This window comes from Sus scrofa, chromosome 1, assembly GCF_054392235.1.
Source record: "Sus scrofa isolate SSC_HxYL_T2T_F1_AM1 chromosome 1, Sscrofa_HxYL_maternal_Yorkshire_Landrace_v2.0, whole genome shotgun sequence".
In the NCBI taxonomy this organism is placed as follows: domain Eukaryota; kingdom Metazoa; phylum Chordata; class Mammalia; order Artiodactyla; family Suidae; genus Sus; species Sus scrofa.
This window is the reverse complement of record NC_139383.1, coordinates 128,934,690-128,957,783: the sequence shown is the minus strand read 5'-3', so window position 1 is coordinate 128,957,783 and position 23,094 is coordinate 128,934,690. Positions and strand designations below refer to the sequence as shown.

Here is a 23,094-nt window from a genome sequence, read left to right as displayed (position 1 = left end):
GTGCAGTGGTTAAGGAATCCGACTAGGAACCATGAGGTTGCGGGTTTGGTCCCTGCCCTTGCTCAGTGGGTTAATGATCCGGCGTTGCCGTGAGCTGTGGTGTAGGTTGCAGACGCGGCTCGGATCCCGCGTTGCTGTGGCTCTGGCGTAGGCCAGTAGCTACAGCTCCGATTAGACCCCTAGCCTGGGAACCTCCATATGCCGCGGGAGCGGCCCAAAGAAATAGCAAAAAGACAAAAAAAAAAAAAAAAAGAATGTGAGCATAGAAGGAAAATATCTCAATATAATAAAGGTCAGATATGACAAACCCAGAGGTAACATCACACTCAACAATGAAAAGTGGAAAGCATTTCCTTTAAGATCAGGAACAAGACATGGATGCCCACTCTTGCCACTTTACTCAACATAGTATTGGAAGTCCTAACTACAGCCATCAGACAAGAAAAAGAAATAAAAGGAATCCATATTGAAAAGAAAGAAGTAAAACCACCACTGTTTGCCAATGACATGTAAATCCTAAAGATGCCACCAGAAAACTATTAAAGCTCATCAATGAATTTGGTAAAATTGCAGGATACAAAATTAAAATACAAAAATCTGTTGCATTTCTATACATTATAAATAGACTCTCAGAAAGAGAAATTAAAGAAACAACCCCATTTATAATTGCATCAAAAAAATACCTAGGAATAAAACTAAGGAAGTAAAAGATCTGTACTTGGAAAACAATAATTCACTGATGAAAGAAATTGAAGACAACAACAGATGGCAAGATATACTATGTTTATGGATTGGAAGAATTAGTACTGTTAAAATGACCAAGATTATCTATAGAGTAAATGTAATCCCTATCAAAATACTAGAACAAATAATTTTAAAATTCATATGGAAACATAAAAGACACTGAATAGTCAAAACAACCTTGAAAAAGAAGAAAACAACTTGAGGAATCATAGTCCCTGACTTCAGACCTTACCACAAAGCAACAATCATTAAAACAGTATGATACTGGCACAAAAAGAGACACATAGATCAATGGAACAGAATACAGTCCACGAACAAGCACATGCACTTATGGTCAATCTACAACAAAGGAAGTAAGAATATACAGTGGAGAAAAGACAGTCTTCAATAAGTGGTGCTGGGAAAGCTGAACAGTTACATGTAAAAGAATGAAATTAGAACATTTTCTAAAACCATATAAAAATAAATTCAAAACAGGTTAAAGGCCTAAATGTAAGAACTGAAACCATTCAACTTCTAGGAGAAAACATAGGTGGATTGCTATTTGACATAAATCATAGCAATATTTTTTGACTCTGTCTTCTACAGCAAAGAAAATGAGAGTAAAAACAAGCATGTGGGACCACATTGACAGACTTACAAGCTTTGGCACGGCAAAGGAAACAATCAACAAAATGAAAAAACAGCCTACCGAAGGTGAGAAAATATTTGCAAATAATATGACCGATATGGGGTTTATATACAAAATATATAAGTAGCTCATATGACACAACATTAAATAAAAGCAACACAATTTAAAAAATGGGCAGGGAGTTCCTATTGTGGCTCAATAGGTTAAGGACCTGACATGGTCTCCATAAGGATGTGGGTTCAATCCCTGGCCTCACTTAGTGGGTTAAGGATCTGGCATTGTTGTAAGCTGCAGTGTAGTTTGCAGATGTGGCTCAGATCTGGTGTTGCTGTGGCTGTGGTGTAGGCCTGCCTCTGTAGCTTTGATTTGGCCCCTAGCCCAGGAATTTCCATATGCTGCAGATGCGGCCATAAAAAAAAGAAAAGAAAAAAAAATGGGCAGAAAACCTGAACAGATATTCTTCCAAAGAAGTCACACAGATGGCAAACAGGCATATGAAAAGCTGCTCAACATCATTAATCATCAGAGAAATGTGAATTAAAATCACAGGAGCTATCACCTCACACATGTCAAAATGGCTATTATTAAAAAGAACACTAATAACAAATGTTAGTGAGGATGTGGAGTAAAGGGAAAATTCGCACATTGCTGGTGGGACTGTAAACTGGTATAGCTATTCTAGAAAACAGTACACAGTTACAGTATACAAATAACTAAAAACAGAACTACTCTATGATGAGCAGTTCCACTCCTGGGTATATATCTGAAGAAAAAACCCCACTAATCAGATATATACATGCAATGTTCATAGCAGCATTATTTATAATTGCCATAGATGGAAGCAACCTAAGTGTCCATCAACAGGTGAAAGGATAAATTATAATTAGACATTGTTTATATACATAATGGAATACTAACTCAGCCATACAAAGAAAATTTTGCAATTTGCAACAACATGGATGGACTTGGAGGGTATTATGCTAAGTGAAATAAGTCAGACAGAAAGACAGATAATGTATGTTATTTGTTTGTGGAATCCAAAAAAATAAAACAAACTAGTGAATATAATAAAAAAGGAAGAGACTCATAGATTACAGATAACAAACTAGTTGTTCCGGTGGGGACAGGGAAGGGACAAGATATGGGTAGGTGATTAAGAGATACAAACTCCTATGTATAAGACAAATAGGCTACAAGGATACACTGGGATATAGAAAGTATTTTATAATAATTATAAATGAAATTAACCTTTAAAAATTGTGAATCAAGGAGTTTCCATTGTGGCACAGCAGGTTAAGAATCTTACTAATATCCGTGAGAATGCGAGTTTGATACCTGGCCTCACTGGGTTAAGGATCCAGCATTGCCATGAGCTGTGGTGTAGGTTGCAGATATGGCTTGGATCTCGAGTTGCTGTGGCTGTGGTGTAGGCCAGCAGCTGCAGCTCTGATCTGACTGCTAGCCTGGGAACTTACATATGTCACAGAGGCAGCCATATAAAAGGAAAAAAAATTGTGAATCAATATATTGTACACCCAAAACTTGTATAATGTTATACATTAACTATATGTCAAAAAACTCATGGAAATAAATGCCCAGTGGAGTTCCCGTCATGGCTCAGTGGTTAATGAATCCAACTAGGAACCATGAGGTTGCGGGTTCTATCCCTAGCCTTGCTCAGTGGGTTAAGGATCCGGCGTTGCCATGAGCTGTGGTGTAGATTGCAGATGCAGCTCGGATCCCGCGTTGCTGTGGCTCTGGCGTAGGCCGGTGGCTACAGCTCTAATTAGACCCCTAGCCTAGGAACCTCCATATGCCACGGGAGCGGCCCAAGAAATGGCAAAAAGACAATAAACAAACAAACAAATAAATAAATAAATACCCAGCAATATTGAAATGGTTAAAGAAAATGTGATACACACTCACACATACACACACACACACAAGAAATGATTTAGATGAAAGAGGGGAGAGAACTAAGGTTTTTTAAAAGTGTGAATTATGAGTTCCCTCATGGCTTAGCAAGTTAAGGATTCAGTGTTATCATTACTATGGCTCTGGTTACAGCTGTGGCATGGGTTCGATACCTGGCCCAGGAACTTCCACATGCCATGGTTGTGACCAAAAACAGTGTGAACAATGAGAATTATCAGATTCCATTAGAAAAGCCAACATAAGATGAATGGGTAACCAGAAAAAGAAGAGAGGGGCAGAGAGTTTATTTAAAGAGATAATAGCTGAGGAAAACAATATAGAGGTTGGACAAAAAAATTAAAAATAGAACTACCATATGATCCAGCAAATCCTCTCCTGTGTGTTTAACTTAAGAAAACAAAACCATTCATTAGGAAAGATATTTGCACCCCTATGTTCACTGTAGCATTATGAATAATAGCCAATATATGTAAGCAACCAAAAGGTCCATCAATAGATGAACAGATAAAGATATGGTATACAGACACACACAGAGTGGAATATTAACCTGCCAAAAAAGAATGAAATCTTGTCTTATGCAACAACATGAATGGACCTGGATGGTATTGTGCTAAGTGAATAAGTCAGAAAGACAAACATTGTATGATTTCACTCATAAGTGGAATCTAAAATGCAAATGAACAAACCTAACATAACAGATACAGAGAACAAACATGTAGTCACTCAAGGGGCAGGAGAGGAAAAAATAGATGATGGAGATTAAGAGGTACACATTCCCAGTTACAAAATAAATGAGTCACAGGGATGAAATATACAGTGTGGGGGATATAGTCTATAATTATGTAATATCTATATATGGTGATGTATTGTAACTAGACTTGTGGTCATTATGAAATGTATAGAAACACTAAACCATTATGTTGTGTAAAAGGAACATAGTGTTTTAGGTCAATTCTACTTTAAAACCAAGCAAACTCAAAGAGAGATCAAATGTATGTTTACCACTTAACTTGCAGGGGATAAGTGGAAGGGAAAATAAGAGAAGGCAGTCAAACATTTGTAAGATAAATAAGCACTAGAGATGGAATGTACAACATGATAAATAACACTGCCATGTGTTATATGTGAAAGTTGAGTAAATCCTGGAATTCTTTTGTGGCTTGGGTTTGATCCCTGCCCTAGGAACTTTCACATGCTGTGGGTGCAGCCAAAAAAAAAAAGAGAGAGAGAGAACATCTTAAAATTTCTTACCACAAGGAAGATTTTTAAAAAATTCCTTTTATTTTGTAGTTATATGAGATGATGAATATTCACTAAACTTACTGTGATAATCATTTCATGATTTATATAAGCCAAATCATTATGCTATATACCTTAAACTTATAGAGTGCCTTATGTAAATTATATCTCAATAAAACCAGAAGAGGCAAAAAATTTGAAATAATAGCTGAGAACTTCCTAAAATCTGGGAAAGAAACTGGATACACGTGTCCACAAAGCTAACTGTCTCAATGTAAAAAGACCTTTAAGGAGTTTCCGTCATGGCTCAGTGGTAACAAACCCAACTAGTATCCATGAGGACACAGGTTTGATCTCTGGCTTCACTTGGTGGATTTTGGATCTAGCATTGCTGTGGCTGTGGCATAGGCTGGTAGCTGCAGCTGCAGTTCAACTCCTAGCTTGGGAACTTCCATATGCTGCAGGTATGGCCCTAAAAAGACAAAAACAAATAAAAAAACCCCCAAACCTTTAGGGTAGATTATAATGAAACTGTCAAAAGTCAATGATGAATTTTAAATGCAAGCAGGGAGAAAAAAGTGATAGTAATATATAAAAAAACTTCCACCAAACCTCCAACCCATTACTATCAGCAAATTTCCCAACAGAAACTGTACAGACCCAGAGAGAGTACAATGACATATTTAACTAGTGAAGGATAAAAATTGCTAGCCAGGAATATTTTATCTGACAAAATTATCCTTTAGATTTGAAGGTGAAATAAAGGCTTTCCTAGATAAAGAAAGGCTGAGGGCATTTCACCATCACTACTCCTGCCTTACAAGAAAAGTTGAAAGAAACTGAAACAAAAAGAAGAAAGTATGCAAAACTCTAATTAAGGTGATACATAGAATTAGAAAAGTGTAACACTATTTTAAAATTGAAAACAATTATAGCACAAATATTAGATGAAAAAAGCATTGAAAGTAACTATAGGAGTTCCCGTTGTGGCTCAGTGGTTAACGAATCCAACTAGGAACCATGAGGTTGCGGGTTCGATCCCTGGCCTTGCTCAGTGGGTTAACCATCTGGCGTTGCCGTGAGCTGTGGTGTAGGTTGCAGACGCAGCTCAGATCCCGAGTTGCTGTGACTCTGGTGTAGGCCGGTGGCTACAGTTCCGATTGGACCCCTAGCCTGGGAACCTCCATATGCCGTGGGAGCAGCCCAAGAAACGGCAAAAAGACAAAAAAAGAAAAAAAAAAAAAAAGAAAGAAAAAGAAAGTAACTATAGATACTACAATTTGGTAACAGATCCACAGCATAAAAAGATAAATTGTGACAACAAAAATGTAATATGGGAAGAGTAAAAGAATGGAACCTTTTATAAGCCAATGAAGATAAAATAGTCCATTTTCTGCTAATAACAATGCATCTATGATATGTTCTATATATACTTCCCAGTGATCATTAAGCAAAAATCTAGGTCAGAGACATGAAGCATAAAAAAGTGGAAAATGAGTAAATCACCATGAAAAACCAGTAAGTTAACAAAGGTAGACAGAAACAGAAGGAAAAAAAGAAAACAATTGAGAGACAAAATAACCAGAAGGCAAAAGATAAAATGGCAGTAGTAAGTTACTACATATCAGTAGTCACCCTAAATATAAATGGACTGAACTCACAAAACAAAAGGCGCAGAGTGGTTGGATGGATTAAAAAAAAAAATACCCAAATATATGCTGCCTAAGGAGACTCATTTCAGCTCTAACAGTCTGAGACTGAAAGTAAAGGGGCAGAAGGTAATATTCCAAGCAAGCAGAAGCAAAAAGAAAGTGGGTGTAGCCATCTATTTATATCAAAATAGACTTCAAAGAAAAAATGGTAACAAGAAAAAATAAAAAAAGGAGTTCCCTTATGACTCAGTGGGTTAAGGATCTGGCACTGTCACTGCTGTGGCTTGGATGGCTGCTGTGGCATAGGTTCGATCCCTGGCCTGGGAACTTCTACATGCCACAGTCATGGCCAAAAAGTTTTTAAAAATTAAAAAAATAGGAGTTCCAATACGTAAAGTAAGCCAGAAAGAGAAAGACAAACACCATATGATATCACTTATATCTGTAATCTAATATATGGCACAAATGAAACTGTCCACAGAAAAGGAAATCATGGACTTGGAGAACAGACTTGTGGTTGCCGAGGGAGAGGGAGAGGGAGTGGGAGGGACTGAGAATTTGGGGTTAATAGATGCAAACTATTGCCTTTGGAATGAATAAGCAATGAGATCCTGCTGTTTAGCACTGAGAACTGTATCTAGTCACTTATGATGGAGCATGATAATGTGAAAAAAAGAATGTATATATGTATGTGTGACCGGGTCACCTTGCTATACAGTAGAAAACTACAGAGCACTGTAAACCAGCTATGATGGAAAAAATAAAAATCATTAAAAAAAAAAGATCCAAGGAAAACAGAAAAAAAAAATAGGAGTTTCCATTGTGGCTCAGCAGAAATGAATCTGACTAGCATCCATGAGGACACTAGTTCGATCCCTGGCCTTACTCAGTGGGTTAAGGATTTGGCATTGTCATGAGCTGTGGTAGAGGTCACAGGTATGGCTTGGATCCCACACTGCTGTGGCAGAGGCCAGCAGCAACAACTCTGATTTGGCCCCTAGCCTGGGAACCTCCATATTCTATGGGTGAGGCCCTAAAAAGACAAAAAAAAAAAAAAAAAATTTAAAAATAAAAATGGTAACCAGAGAAAAAGAAAGTCATTATATAATGACAAAGGAGTCTATTCCAAGATGATATAAAAATTGTAAATATATACGCACCCAAGCTAGGAACACCTAAATACATAAAAGAAATGTTAACAGATATAAAGGGAGAGAGTGACAGTAACACAGTAATAGTAGGGGACTGTAATACCCCCATTTACATCAATAGACAGATCATCCAGACAGAAAATCAACAAGGAAACACTGGCTTTAAAAAAACATTAGATAAGATGGACATAATAAATATATATAGAATGTCCCATCCAAAAGCAGCTAAATACACATCCTTTTTTTTTTTATTAGTGCCAAACACACAGCATATGGAAGTTCCCAGACTAGGGGTCTAATCATAGCTATGACTGCCGGCCTACACCACAGCCACCACATCACCATATCCGAGCTGCATCTGCAACCTACAGCATAGCTCACAGCAACGCTGGATCCTTAACCCACTGAGCAAGGCCAAGGATTGAACCTGCAACCTCATGGTTCCTAGTCAGATTCACTTCCACTGTGCCATGATGGGAACTCCTGAATACACATTCTAAGTGCACATGGAACATTCTCCAGTATATATCATAGGACAGGACACAAAACAAATCTTAGCAAATCTAAAAAGATTAAAATCACACTAGCTATCTTTTCTGACCACAATAGTGCAAAACTAGCAATCTAGATCTAGAGGAAAAGATATACAAGCATGTGGAAATTAAACAATACACTGCTAAACAATGGGTCAAGAAAGAAACTGCAACTGAAATAAAAAATTATTAAAATAAAAATGTAAATACAACATATCAGATCATGTGGGATACAGCCAAAGAAGTTCTGAGAGAAAAGTTTATAGCAGCAAATATATATATATATATTTGGTCTAGTTATCTTTATAAGAACCAGTTCTTTATTTTATTTTTTTTCACACCTGCAGGCCTCATCAAAGCTGTAGCTGCTGGTCTAGAGCTACAGCAATGCCAGATCTGAGCCATGTCTGTGAACCACATACCACAGCTTACAGCAACATTGGATTCTTAACCCACAGATTGAGGCCAGGGATTGAACATGCATCCTAATGGATACTAGTAGGGTTCATTACCCCTAAGCCATGATGGGAACTCCCATAAGAACTAGTTCTTAGTTTTGTCGATCTTTTTTCTATTTTTCTCTGGTCTCCATTTCTTTCACTATGATCTTTATTTCCTTCCTTCAGCTAACTATGGGCTTAATTTGTTTTTTTCTAGTTCTTTTTGAGGTGACCATTAGCAAAACAGAATGAGACTATCATGGAGTTCCCGTCGTGGCGCAGTGGTTAACGAATCCGACCAGGAACCATGAGGTTGTGGGTTCAGTCCCTGCCCTTGCTCAGTGGGTTAACGATCCAGCGTTGCCGTGAGCTGTGGTGTAGGTTGCAGACGCGGCTCGGATCCTGAGTTGCTGTGGCTCTGGCGTAGGCCGGGGGCTACAGCTCCGATTCGACCCCTAGCCTGGGAACCTCCATATGCCGTGGGAGCAGCCCAAAGAAATAGCAAAAAAGACAAAAAAAAAAAAAAAGAATGAGACTATCTGATTCATATGAAATTAGTTCCATAGATTTCTTCATCTATGTCATTCCAGGCACTGTGTGAGGTGCTGGGAATACAAATGGAATAAATAGGACACGGTCCCTGCCTTCAAGGAAGTTATGGGTCAGATGGGGTGAAACAAGCTAAGAACAACTACCATATATATGCACACAAGATAAGATGTTGTACAGAAGAGGAGACAGTTGAGCTGAGTCCTAAACAGCAAGTAAGATTCAGCTGCAAAAAGGATATAGATAGGAGAGCAGATGGAAGCCTACAGGATAAAACCTGAAGTTGGCAAGTTATAATCACATAAAGAAGGAACACAGTGGAGAATGGGAGGAAAACGCAGAGCATGGGGGTGGGATGGTTTGTACATAGCAGGATTTAAGGCCAGAGAGTTGAGCAAGATGCCAATGGCTTAGAGTCTTATGGATTAATTTAGACAGTCTAAACTGTACCTGAAAGCTGGGAATCTTAACACTGGTAGGCTGGCTTTTTAAGAAAGAGCTTTCTGGATGTCACATGGCAGACTGTTAGAAGGGTTGAGAGGCTAGGGTTGTACTTCAAAGGGGATGAGGAATTGACAATTGTTATGGACTAAATTGTGTGGCTCCCACAAAATTGGTATGTTGAAATCCTAACACCCGATGTAACTGTATTTAAGGTAGGACCTTTAAAGAGGTAATTGGTGGTAAATGAGGTAATAAGACTGGGGCTTTAATCCAATAAGACTGGTGTCATTATAAGAAGAGAGATACCAGAGATGTCTGTGCAGAGAGAAGTCCATATGAGAACATGAGGAGATGGCCATCTCTAAGCTGAGGAGAGAAGCTTCAGGAGAAACCAATGCTGTCAACACATTGATCATGGATTCATAGCCTCCAGAACTGTGAGAAATCAATTTCTGTTGTTTAAACCACTCAGTCTATAGTAGTTTGTTATGGTAGCCCAAGAAGACTGATACAAATGTTCACTCTAAGTTTTAAAGGTTGTAAACAGTGGTCATGGACATAGCCCACAGTCCATGAAGGCTGAGCATACTAATCTATGAGTATTAGATAACTGACACATTGAAAACATGTACAATCAGTCATATGTAGGGGCATCAATGAAGATGGTGGAGTAAAAAAGATGTGGACTTCACCTCTCACAAACACATCAAATTTATACCTGCATATGGAAAAATTCTCACTGAAAATTCACTGTAAACTGGCAGAAAGACTCCTATACAACCAAGGATGTAAGACAGATACATGTAACTAGGTAGGAAGGGAAGAAAAACAATTGTATAGGAATATATGTCCCTGGGAGGGGACTCAGAAGAAAAGGGAGATTCAATGGGAGGACACTTACCCTGGGAAGTGAGTGGTGAGAATCACAGTTTGAAAATTCTACATGGGGGAGAAGAGCCACCTTGGCTGGCTGGAGGACCACTGAGACTAACAGAAGGGCTGTGGGAAACCTGGACTGAACCTGAGAAGAGCACACTTGTGTTGGCTTGCCCTTAAGGCAGGGCTGAGAGGTATGCTCTAGCAGTTGCTGGACTTCCCATAACCATGGGGCTGTGCACCCCAGACTGAGCCAAGTGAACAGTCAGATTCTGCTCACTCCATGCCGTAGTGCAGCATTGAATCTGGGATGGGCATCACCAGGGAGAAGACTTGACTGTGGGATACAGAGATGACTTGATCCTAGGGTGGTGCCTGGGTAGGGCAGCAGTGTCCCATTGTTGATGCTTACTCAAGAAGTATACTAGATGCAGCGCAGATATTTTGTTTTGTTTTGTTTTTTGTTCTTTGCTTTTTAGGGCTGCACCTGTGGCAGGTAGAAGTTCCCCAGCTAGGGGTTGAATCGGAGCTGCAGCTGCAGGCCCACACCACAGCCACAGCAATGTAGGATCTGAGCTGTGTCTGTGACCTATACCACAGCTCACAGCAATGCCAGATCCTTAACCTACTGAGCAAGACCAGGGATTAAACCCACATCCTCATGGATACTAGTCAGGTTTATAACCCACTGAACCACAACAGGAAATCCCAGCTCAGATTTTTCTTTCTTTTCTTTTTTTCTTTTTTTTTTTTTTTTTTTTTTGCCACACCTGCAGCTTGCAGAAGTTCTTGGGCCAAAGATTAAAGGCACATCACAGCAGTGACCCAAGCCTCAGCAGTGACAATGCCAGATTTTTAACCCACTATTCCACAAGGGAACTCTAAGCCTAGATTTTTGATGGTGCTGCTTCTCCACAGCTAACCGCCCTACACATGCTCAGAGTCCATGTGGGCCCCTCCTGCCCTGTGGTGTGTCTCCACAACAGGGCATGGATGGCGGAGGCTGGGGGTAGTGATTGGCTGTGAGGGACAAAGGAGACTTGTATCTGAGGCTACATCTGAGTGGAGTGAAGGAAAAAAACTGCAGGTGCGTACACAGACAGCTCAGTAGAGACGGCTTGGGCCTCTGTCTATATCTGACACAAGCTGAAAGTCCACATGGGCCCCACTTGCTTCAGGACTCCCTTGATCTGGTGCAAGAGTCCAGGTCTGGGGAGAAGGGAAAACATACTTAAAAGGAATAGACCCAACTCAGCCCAACCCTCAGGGCTTCTGCAACAGCAACCTGGGATCAGACACTGCCCTGATACAGTGATGATGGTCACTGAACAGAGCAGGGCAGGGGCGGGGGGTCCAGCCTCACATTCAGCTCCAGCTCTAGTCCCTCCATCTCCAGCCCCAGTCCTTATCAAGGTGATGGCTGCCAGCAACCCTGAAGAAAGACGTGGCATGCATCCATGTCAAAGCCAGCTCTCCCATCAAAGGCATTGGACACACACACAGTCTGTATTGGAACACTCTCACATAACACCCCATTCGAGTTCACAATATGTAACTTTCACCTAAATTCATAGATGCATTGAAAATTTCTTTTGGTCATGCCTGTGGCACGTGGAAGTCCCCAAGCCAGGGACTGAACCCACAACACAGCAGTGACCCAGGCCACTGCAGAGACAATGCTGGATCTTTAACCCACTGTGCCACAAGAGAATTCCATAGATTCATTGAAATTTAAATAAAATGGAAGGGCAGTGGAACTGCTCTTAATTGAAAGAGCAAAAGAAAAACCCTGAAAAAATAAATAACGAAACAGAAATAAACTATTTACCAGACAAAGAAGTCAAAGCATTGGTAATAAAAATATAACTTAATTAGGGAAAAGAATAGTATACACAGTGAAAATTTTAACAAAGAACAAGAAATGTAAAAAACGCCCAATCAGAAATGAAGAATTCAATAACTGAAATAAAAAACATACTAGAAGGAATGGATAGCAGACTAAGTCATACAGAAGTATGCATAAGTGATCTAGAAGAGAGAATAATGGAAGTCACCCAATCAGAACAACATAAAGAACATTTTTTTTTGGTCTTTTTGCCTTTTCTAGGGCCACACCCATGGCATATGGAGGTTCCCAGGCTAGGGGTCTAATTGGAGCTGTAGCTGCCAGCCTACACCACAGCCACAGCAATGTGGGATCTGAGCCACATCTGTGACCTACACCACAGCTCATGGCAAAACCAGAGACTTAACCCACTGAGTGACGCCAGGGATCAAACCCACATCCTCATGGATGCCAGTCAGGTTCATTAACCACTAAGCCATAATGGGAACTCCCATTGTTTTTCCATTTTTTTAAACACTTGTTAACAGTATCAAACAAAAAATATTACAAGATTTAGATCCTTAACCCACTGAGCAAGGTCAGGGATCAAACCCACAGCCTCATGGTTCCTAGTAGGATTCGTTAACCACTGAGGCACAACGGGAACTCCAAAATTTTTTTAAAAAGATAAAAAACTGAAGTGAACACAATAAAAAAAAAAACCAAGAAAACAGGGGTAGAAATACTTATATCAGACAAAATAGATTTTAAAACAAAGGGCATTATATAATGATAAAGAGATCAATACAAGAAGAGGACATTGCATTCATGAATATATATGCACCCAATACAGGAGCACCTAAATATATATAGCAAATACTAACAGACATAAAAAGAGAAATTGACAATAATACAATAATAGCAGAAGACTTTAACCTCTCATTAACATCAATAGACACACCACCCAGAGAGAAAACCATGAAGGCAATAGTGGTCTTAAATGACACAACAGACCAGTTGGACTTAATAGATATCTATAAGACATTCCATCCCAAACAAGAGAATACACATTCTTTTCAAGTACAGATGGAATATTCTCCAGGATAGAGCACATGCTAGGCCACCAAACAATTCCCAACAAATATTAGAGGCTAGAAATTATATCAACTAATTTTGGGGGAAACAAAAGCGTATGAAATTAGAAATAAATTACAGAAAGGAAAGTTGGGAAAGAACAAACACAAGGAGACTAAACAACATGCTACTAAAAAAGCCAATGTATCAATGAAGAAGTCAAAGAGGAAATCAGAAAAATACCTCGAGATAAAGGAAAATGAAAAACAACACTCCAAATCTAAGGGATGCAGTAAAAACAGTTCTAATAAGGAAGTTTATAGTGATACAAGTCTTCCTCAAGAAGTGAACAACAAAAACAACAACCAAAAAAACCCTCAAATAAACAAGCTAACCTACCACCTAAAGGAATTAGAAAAAGAACAAAACCCAAAAGCAATAGAAGGAAGGACATAATAAAAACGAGAAAAGAAATTAAAAAATTGAGACAAAAGACAATAAAGGAGTTCCCATGTGGCTTAGTGGGTTAAGGATCCAGTGTTGTCACTGTAGTTGCTCAAGTTGCTGCTGTGGCTTGGGTTTGATCTCTGGCCTGGGAAGTTCTGCATGTGACAGGTGTGGCAAAAAAAAAAAAACAATAGAAAAAATTGTGAAACCAAGAGTTGGTTTATTGAAAAAATATACAAAATTGATAAATCTTTAGCCACGCTTACCAAGAAGAAAAGACAGAGGGCCTAAATAAATAAAATAAGAAATGAAAAAGGAGAAATAACCAATACCACAGAGACAAAAATCATAAGCAAATACTATGAACAACTATATTCCAACAAATTGGACAACCTAGGAGAAATGGACAAATTTCTAGAAACATACAACCTGCCAAGACTGAATCAAAAAGAAACATAACACTCTGAACAGACCAATCACTAACTGAAGTTGAATTTGTAATTAAAAACAAACTCCCAGTAAATAAAATTTCAGTACCAGATGGAATCACAGGGGAATTCTACCAAACATATAAGGAATAACTAATATCTACCCTTCTCAAATGATTCCAAAAAATTGAAGAAGACAGAATTCTCTCAAATTCATTCTATGAGGACACCATTACCCTGATACCAAAACCAAACACAGACACTACAAAAAAAAAAAAAAAGAGAAAATTGCAGGCCAGTATCTTCAATGAATATAGATGCAAAAATTCTCAACAAAGTATTAGCAAACTGAATCCAACGGTATATCAAAAAGATCATATGTCAAAGCTGGATTTATTCCAGGGGTGCAAGGATAGTTCAATATTTGTAAATCAACCAATGGATACTCATATTAACAAAAGGATAAAATCACTTGATCCTCTCAATATACACAGAAAAAGCATTTGACAAAAGTCAACATCCATTCATGATAAAAACTCACCAAAGCAGACTATAGAGGGAACATATCACAGCATAATCAAGTCCACTTATGACGAACACACAGATAACATTATATTCAACAGTGAATAGCTGAAAGTCTTTGCTCTAATTTCAGGAACAAGACAATGATGCCAACTCTCACCACTTTTATTTAATATAGTATCAGAAGTCCTAGCCATAGCAATCAGACAAGAAAAAGAAATTAATTGTATCCAAATCTCAAGGGAAGAAGTTAAAATGTTATATTTGCAGATAACATGATACTTTGTATAGAAAACCCTGAAGTATCCAGCCCCAAACTATTAGAATAAATGAATTCAGCAAAGTTGCAGGGTACAAGATTAATATACAGAAATCTATTGCTTTCCTGTACATTAATAAAGAACCAACAGAAAGTTTAAAAAAAATCCCACTTAAAATTGTATCAGAAATAATAATATACCTAGGAATAAACAATCAAGGAGGCGCAAGAACTGTACTTTGAAAATTATGAAACACTGATGAAGGAAACTGAAGATGATACAAAGAAATGGAAAGTTATCCCACACTCTTTGATTGGAAGAATGAATATATATATATATAATTTTTTTTTGGTCTTTTTGCCATTTCTTGGGCTGCTCCTGCAGCATATGGAGGTTCCCAGGCTAGGGGCTGAATCAGAGCTGAAGCTGCCGGCCTACGCCAGAGCCACAGCAACGCAGGATCTAAGCCGCATCTGCAACCTACACCACAGCTCACGGCAATGCCAGATCCTTAACCCACCGAGCAAGGGCAGGGATCAAACCCACAACCTCATGGTTCCTAGTCGGATTTGTTAACCACTGTGCCACAACGGGAACTCCAAGAATTAATATTGTTAAAATGGCCATGCTACACAAAGCAATCTACAGATTTAATGCAACCCCTATCAAAATACCCACGACATTCTTCACAGAACTAGAACAAATAATCCTAAATTTTATATGGACCCATAAGACCCCAAATTGCCATTGAAGTAATCTTGAGAACAAAGCTTGAGATTGCAACCTCCCAGACTTCAGACTATACTACAGAGCTATAGTAATTGAAACAGCATGGTACTGGCACAAAACAGGAACACTGACCAATGGAACAGAATAGAGAACCCAGAAACACACCCACATACTTATGGTCAATTAAATTTTTTTTTTGTTTTTTTGTCTTTTTGTCTTTTCTAGGGCTGCTCCTGCAGCATATGGAGGTTCCCAGGCTAGGGGTCAAATCAGAGCCATAGCCGTCAGCCTACGTCAGAGCCATAGCAACACGAGACCCAAGCTGTGTCTGTGACCCACAGCTCACGGCAACACCAGATCCTTAACCCACTGAGCAAGGCCAGGGATTGAACCTGCAACCTCACGGTTCCCAGTCAGATTCATTAACCACTGTGCCACGACAGGAACTCCTGGTCAATTAATTTAAAGCAAAGGAAACAAGAATACACAATAGAGAAAATATAGTCTCTTCAATAAATGGTACTGGGAAAACTGGACAGTCACATGAAAAAACAATGGGATTAGAACATTTCGTTATAACTTATACAAAAATGGTCATCAAAAAGACAAGAGATAACAGAAAAGAGGATATGGAAAAAAGGGACCCCTTGTGCACTGTTGGTATAGCCACTGTAGAAAACAGTAAGGAGAATCCTCAAAAATTAACATCCTGGCACTCAGCATGCTAAGGATCCAGCATTGTCATTGCTGTGGTACAGGTTCCATCCCTGGCCTAGGAACTTCCACATGCCTCAGGTATGGCTTAAAAAAAAAGAATGTAACTATCATACAATTTAGCAATTTGACTTCTAGGAATATATCCAAAGGAAATGAAAACACTGACTCAAAAAAGTATATGTACTCCCATATTAACAGCAGCATTATTTGCAATACCCAAGACATAGAAACAACCTAAGTGTTTGTCAATGAATAAATTTAAAAAGTGGTGTAGGTATGTTAGTTCATTATTAGTATATAGAAAAGCAACAGATTTCTGTATATTAATCTTGTATCCTGCAACTTTGCTGAATTCATTTATTAGTTCTAGTAGTTTTTGAATGGAGACTTCAGGGCCTTCTACACACACACACACACACACACACACACACACACACACACACACACACAAATATTATTCAGCCATAAAAAAAAACAATGAAGGAATCCTGACATTGGCAACAACATGGATGGGACTTGAAGACATTATATGAAGTAAAACAAATCATACAAAGACATACAGTATGATCTCACATACATGTGAAACCTAAAAAACAGAATAAACAAACAAACCCATAAAAAAGAGACCTTATTTATGGAAACCAGAGGTACGGGTTGGATGAGGAAGAATTGGATCAAGGTAGTCAAAAGGTACAAAATCCCAGTTACAAGATAAATAAGTGCTAGGGATATAATGTACATGATGGCTATAGTTAACACTGCTGTAGGATATATGCAGGGAGCCGAGAAAATACAAGGAGCTGAGGAAGGGCGCTTGCCTGAATGGTACAGCTCCAAGGGCTAGCTCCTGATCAGGATAAAGGCCTGTCTGAATGCTGCAATTCCGAGGGCAGGTTCCTGAACAAGGAAAATGCCTGCCTGTATGGAGCAATTCCAAGGACAGGCCCTAGAAGACAATAAGGCTCACCTGCTGACCTAACAACAACAAAACGAAGGGGCTGCTTAGCAGCGCAAGAATGGAAACTATTTCTTGGATAATTCAGTCTTTCCTGTTATTTGTTGGTTATTTTTATTTTCCTACATTGATTTGTGACTCAATAAACTGGAACAATGAAGAATAGTAAGAATTTCACCCTGGTAGAATTCCCATTCAAATCTAATTTAGTTAAAGTAAGAAATTATGTTCATTAGTTTGTTATAAGTAACAATAGGTCTTAGAGTTAGGTATTTTGGAGTACACAGTAGGTCAAAAATAGGTTAGGTATGTATTATTCATGGTAAAAAACATAATAATAATAAATCTTGTTTTTAATTTCCTGGGAAGCTTTTTAAGTTTTAATAAATTGGTTGATTTAGAAATAAAAATAATTTCTTATTCTGTCCCCTTGCCATAATACTTTGAAGTTTTTACCCTAGGTTTTAATCTAAAAATGAACTTTGTTAATGTCAGATTCTTATGTCTGTCACATTTCTGACTGTTAATGATTAACTTAACATAATAATAGGTAGTAACCACAAGATGCTTTGCACCAAATCTCCTTGTTTTCACATGATGTTTTTTCCACATAATGTTTTGTATGCATTTACACATGATGTTTTGTGCCCATTAATTTTGGTTTGTTAAAAAATTTTTAGAACATAATGTATATCTATTGTACCATAAAATCTGGAAACTATGATGTAATCTACAACTAAACTGTATAAATAATCACCTATGCCAATAAAATTCGAGCAGTTCAGTGCCCCGAAAGAAGGGACAAAGAGGCTGTCTCCATGTGCATCTGCCAGCACCGTCCATCCCCGACAGGGTGTGCACTCCCTGGCTGCTGGAGCTGGACTCTGGCAGATATATAGGAAAGTTGTTAAGAGAGCAGACCCTGAGTTCTCATTATAGGAATTTTTTTTCTTTTTCTTTTTATTGTAGTAACAATTTAATAATATATGTAGGTCAAATCATTATGCTGTATACCTTAAATTTATACAGTGATGTATATCAACTATCTCTGAAAAAATAAAATACTGTGACCTTCTCCTCCACCCTCATCCTCCCAAAAATCCAGAGGTAGAAGAATGATGACCTCCAATCCAGGCAGGAGCCATGTGGGTCAATCAGAAAGCAATGTGCTACAGGTCTGTCATGTTAGGTTAGGAGTCCTGACTTCTTTAAGTGCCACCTCCTCTTGATTTCTGTCGCATCCCTAGTTTCCTCCTTTTCTCTCTATTCTCTCGCCTTTCCTCAGTGTTCTCCACTATTTCCGGGATTTAAAGACCACCTACACAGGTCTTTCTGGAATCCTCATTCTAAGTCACGACACTCAGAGTATGGCATTTTTGTAGTTTTAAGCGCTTACAAAAGGAAAAGTTTGGGAAAGATCAAAGAGCTAGATGTTTATAATGTGTGGATTTGTTTGTGCTTCTTATTTCATGAAAAATAAGCAGTCCATGCAGACATGGATCAATTATGAGTATGTCATGAACTAATGATTATGACTGATGTGATTCTGTGCACCTGAGGGCCATTTAAAAAAAACTAATGAAGGGCCACTATTAAGTATTTTGAACTCTTTATGTGTTTAGCTTTCTACTGATAATAAATTGAGGGTAGTAGAAGTCAGAGATTTATGCTTTTGTTAGTAACTTACAGCCCATTTGATGGAGGTGAAACTCCATCAAATGGGCTGTAAATTACTAAAGAAAGGAAGGGGTGTGATAAGGCTGCAAGAAGGGAAGGGGAGTGGTAAGAAAGGTAAGTAAGAATGAAAATATCAAAGTGGCAATTTAAGCCAAAGAGGACTCAACAGTAAGAGGGAGACATTCCTTGAAACTTCACTGAAGAGATAAAGTTTAATATGAGTACTGAAGAATTTCAGGAAGTAATGGATGGGAAAGAGTGCTATGGTTGAGGAAATGGCATGGACACAAATTGGTTCAAAGACAGGACAAACAACACGAATCCAGGAGACAGCAGGACAGACTGGCAGGAATATGAGGCAGGAACAAAGGGAAAGCTGGTCTCAGGGATCTGCACTGTTTCCACCATAGGTCACGAGGAACTAATAAAGATCTTTGAGTAAGGATGTATCTTTGAGAAGTGTTTAACTGGTTGTTCTAGGCAGCAGAGTTGCAGAAGGATGTGTTGTATATAAGGATGAAAATTGGTTAAAGAGAGCTGGAAAGAAGGTTCTTAGGATATAATAGAATGTGGGGATAGGGAAGGGCTTCTAGAGGAAGACTAGAGAACATCTGATTAATAGAGAGAAAGAAAACAAACATCCTGAAGATAAGAAAACTTTTAGTTTTGCAAGTTTGCAAGACAAGGTTAACTGAAAAAAATGGGTGAATTTGAATCTGAAATAAACAGAATTTACCTAGAAGTACCCAATTAGAAGCCAGAAATACAGGAAGAACTTGCAAGAAGATAATATCAAACAGATTATCCTTCCAAGTGTACAAGGGATAGGGTATCAGACAAAACAGAGGGACCTAATGCTTACAGGCTGATGGGTAAGAATTGCTAGGAAATGCACTCCAATCTGGCACCCCAAGAGTACTTTGAACTGTCACATTAATCAGTGCAGCATCATGCTCATCATATTCCTCCTATGAGCTCAGAATACTTAGCTTGTGGAACAAGCATCTACATGCTAAGAAAAGTGACAATATTACTACATGGAAAAAATATTTCTTCCTCTTGTGGCTAGATATTCCAGTCAAAAACCCTTCTGAAAACTGGAATGCTTCATCATTCAGCACTATCATAGCTGTTAAATAAGATATGCTTTTGCTTTGTTTTGTTTTGTTTTACCATAGAGAACTGAGATCATAGGTTAAATTATGGTCTAAACAATGACTCTAAAACTCCTCCCTCCTAAAATGGAAAAAAATAAATGCTGGAAAAAAAGAAGCCATCAATAGACCAGAAATCAAGGGAATTTTTGCTACGTAGAAATCAACTATCATCATCACTCACTAATTTATTAACTAAGAAAAAGAAAGTGAGGTATAAATTAGGTAGAACTAATGAGAGTTTAAAATAGCCAGATTTAGAACCCACGCTGTTTCTTTTTATGACAGCCATAACTAAATAACAAATGTTAACAGGGAAAAATTGATTCAGTGACTCAACAATGAATTGAGTTTTCACTTGCAACAAAAATCAGCTTAAACAGAAAAAGAAGAGAGCATGATAAAGATGGCAGAGTAGGAGTTCCTGTCGTGGTGTAGTGGGGTTAACAAATCTGGCTAGGAACCATGAGGTTGCAGGTTCGATCCTTGGCCTTGCTCAGTGGGTTAAGGATCCGGCGTTGCCGTGAGCTGTGGTGTAGGTTGCAGACGTGGCTCAGATCCCGAGTTGCTGTGGCTGTGGTGTAGGCTGGCAGCTACAGCTCTGATTCAACCCCTAGCCTGGGAACCTCTATATGCTGTGGGAGCAGCCCTAGAAAAGGCAAAAAGACAAAAAAAAAAAGAAAAGAAAAGAAAAAAGACGGCAGAGTAGAAGATAGTAGAGTTCAACTCCTCCTATAAATACATCGAAAATATATCTACATGTGGATAAATTATTACAGAATACCTACTGAATGGTACAGAAGATCTGACTTCTGAAAGGGCAAGAAGAATCTCCACATAATCAAGTGGGACAAAAGAAAAAAGGGGGGGGGGTAATTGGGATAGGACCTACACCCCTGGGAAGGAGCTGTGAAAGAGGAAATGTTCCCACACCCTGGGGAGCCCCCTCACTCGCAGGGAGATGAGCCAGGATGGAGGATAGCATAGCAGCTGGTTTGCAGAATGGAGAGAGACTTGCACAGACAGTCTGTGCTGCTGCTCTGCACTTCCCAGACTGACATATGTGTCTACTGATTCAGGCAGGGGTTGGGTCTGAAGCTTGGGCTTTAGAAGTCAGACCCAGGCAGAGAACTGGGGTTGATTGCATCGAGACAGCCTGAAGGGGCTGGAGTGTGGTGCAGCTACAACTGGGGAGAGGTGACGTTGGAGGGCACATGATGGGAGGGGTGAGGCCACAGTAACAGCCTCTTGCTCTGCGCACATGATCTCAGCCAACAGAGTACCACCTCCATGGGTGCTGTGAGCTGGTGCAAGCAACTACTGCTGCCACTGCCATGAGTTCTGACAACAGGTATAAGCAGCCAGTGCTACCACTGCCACCATGGTTCCAGCAGCTAGCACCAGCCTCCTCGTCTGCACTCTCCCTATCAAGCGGATGGTGGCCAGCACATGCTAAAGAAAGTGGCGGCAGGCATCCATACTAAAAACAGCCCTTGTACCGAAAATATTAAACCCACACAAGCTATACAGGGATGCTGTCACATAAAAATAGCCCTCCAAGACCACAGTAGATAATCATTTCTTCTGAACTAGAAGCAAAAAGAAGAAGCATGGAAACCATTCCCAGTTAAAAGACCAAGAGAATTCCCCTGAAAGAACAAAAAATAAAACAGACGTCTTCAGCCTAATTAATAGACACCACATTCAAAAAGTAGATAATGAAAACACTGAAGGAATTAAGAAAGGCTATCAATATAAATGCAGATTATTGTAAAAAGGAACTAAAAATTACAAGGAAGAGCTAAGAAAAACTAGAAAATTCATTTGCAGAGATGAAAGCTGAGCAAAGGCAATGGATAGCAGAATAAATAATACAGAAGAATAAATAAGCAGTGTAGAAGACAGAATAATGGAAATCACCCAATTAGAATAGCAGACAGCCATGTACGTGTTTTCTAGACAGAGAATCAATAAGGTGACAGAGATCGTAAATAATACAATAGAATAGTTAGACTTAATTGATATTTTTAGGACATTACATCCAAAAAGAAATGCACATTCTTTTCAAGTGCACATGGAATATTCTCTAGACATGACCACTACTTGGGCACAGAGCAAGCCTTAACAAATGTAAGAGTATAGAAACTATTTCAAGCATATTTTCTGACTATAATAGTATGAAACTAGAAGTCCACAACAGAAAAAGAAATGAGAAAAACTGAATACATGGAGACTAAACAACATGCTACTAAAAAACCAGTGGGTCAATGATGAAATCAAAAAACACCTTGAGGGAGTTCCTGTCATGGCTCAGCAAAAACAAATCCAACTAGGAACCATGAGGTTGTGGGTTCGATCCCTGGCCTCACTCAGTTGGTTAAGGATCTGGCATTGCTGTGAGCTGTGGAGTAGGTCACAAATGCAGCTCAGATCTGGCATTGCTGTGGCTCTGGCATTGCTGTGGCTCTGGCGTAGGCCGGTGGCAACAGCTCCAATTTAGACTCCTAACCTTGGAAACTTCATATGCCATGGGTGCAGCTCTAAAAAGACAAAAAACAAACAAACAAACAAACAAAAACAACAACAACAACAAAAAAACAAAACTGAAAACCAAAACAAACAAACAACAACAACAACAAAAAACCACCTTGAGAGTACGGCAGTACTAAACACATTCTAAACAAAATGTGAAAGGGCTCCTCCAAGTAAAAAATAAGCAAGAAGAAATGGAATAAAGAAAATTCACAATTGGAAAGAAATCACTTAAATAAGCCAGTATATATATCTAAGAGGAAAAAAATAAAACCTATTATAAAAGTGACAATAAACACAAGGAACAGCAAAAGGACAAATATGAAGATGCTAAAAAAAGACTTCAAAATCATATAATGTGGGAAAACAAAGTAAGAAAATCTAGACTCTTTTTTAGAATGTGCTTGAGCCTGTATGACTACCAGGCCCAAGAAAGCAGATATAGGAAGGGGTTAACATACTGGAAAAACAGGGAAACCACAAATCAAAAACAAACAGTACATTCACAAAAACTAAAAAGAAGAGGACATAAACATAAAATAAAATGAAATCATCCAATCAAAAAAAGAAAGGAACAAAG

At 38.8% G+C, this 23,094-nt stretch overlaps 1 long non-coding RNA gene across 1 annotated transcript in view; it reads left to right on the top strand.

Moving 5' to 3' along the window:
• Positions 1 to 1,330: 1,330 nt before the first annotated feature.
• The window catches only part of LOC146406359 (uncharacterized), a 38,970-nt gene continuing 17,206 nt past the window's right edge, over positions 1,331 to 23,094 (top strand). The window contains exon 1 of the long non-coding RNA XR_014811247.1: positions 1,331 to 1,440. This is a non-coding gene — a long non-coding RNA (uncharacterized LOC146406359). The remainder of the gene's footprint in view (positions 1,441 to 23,094) is intronic.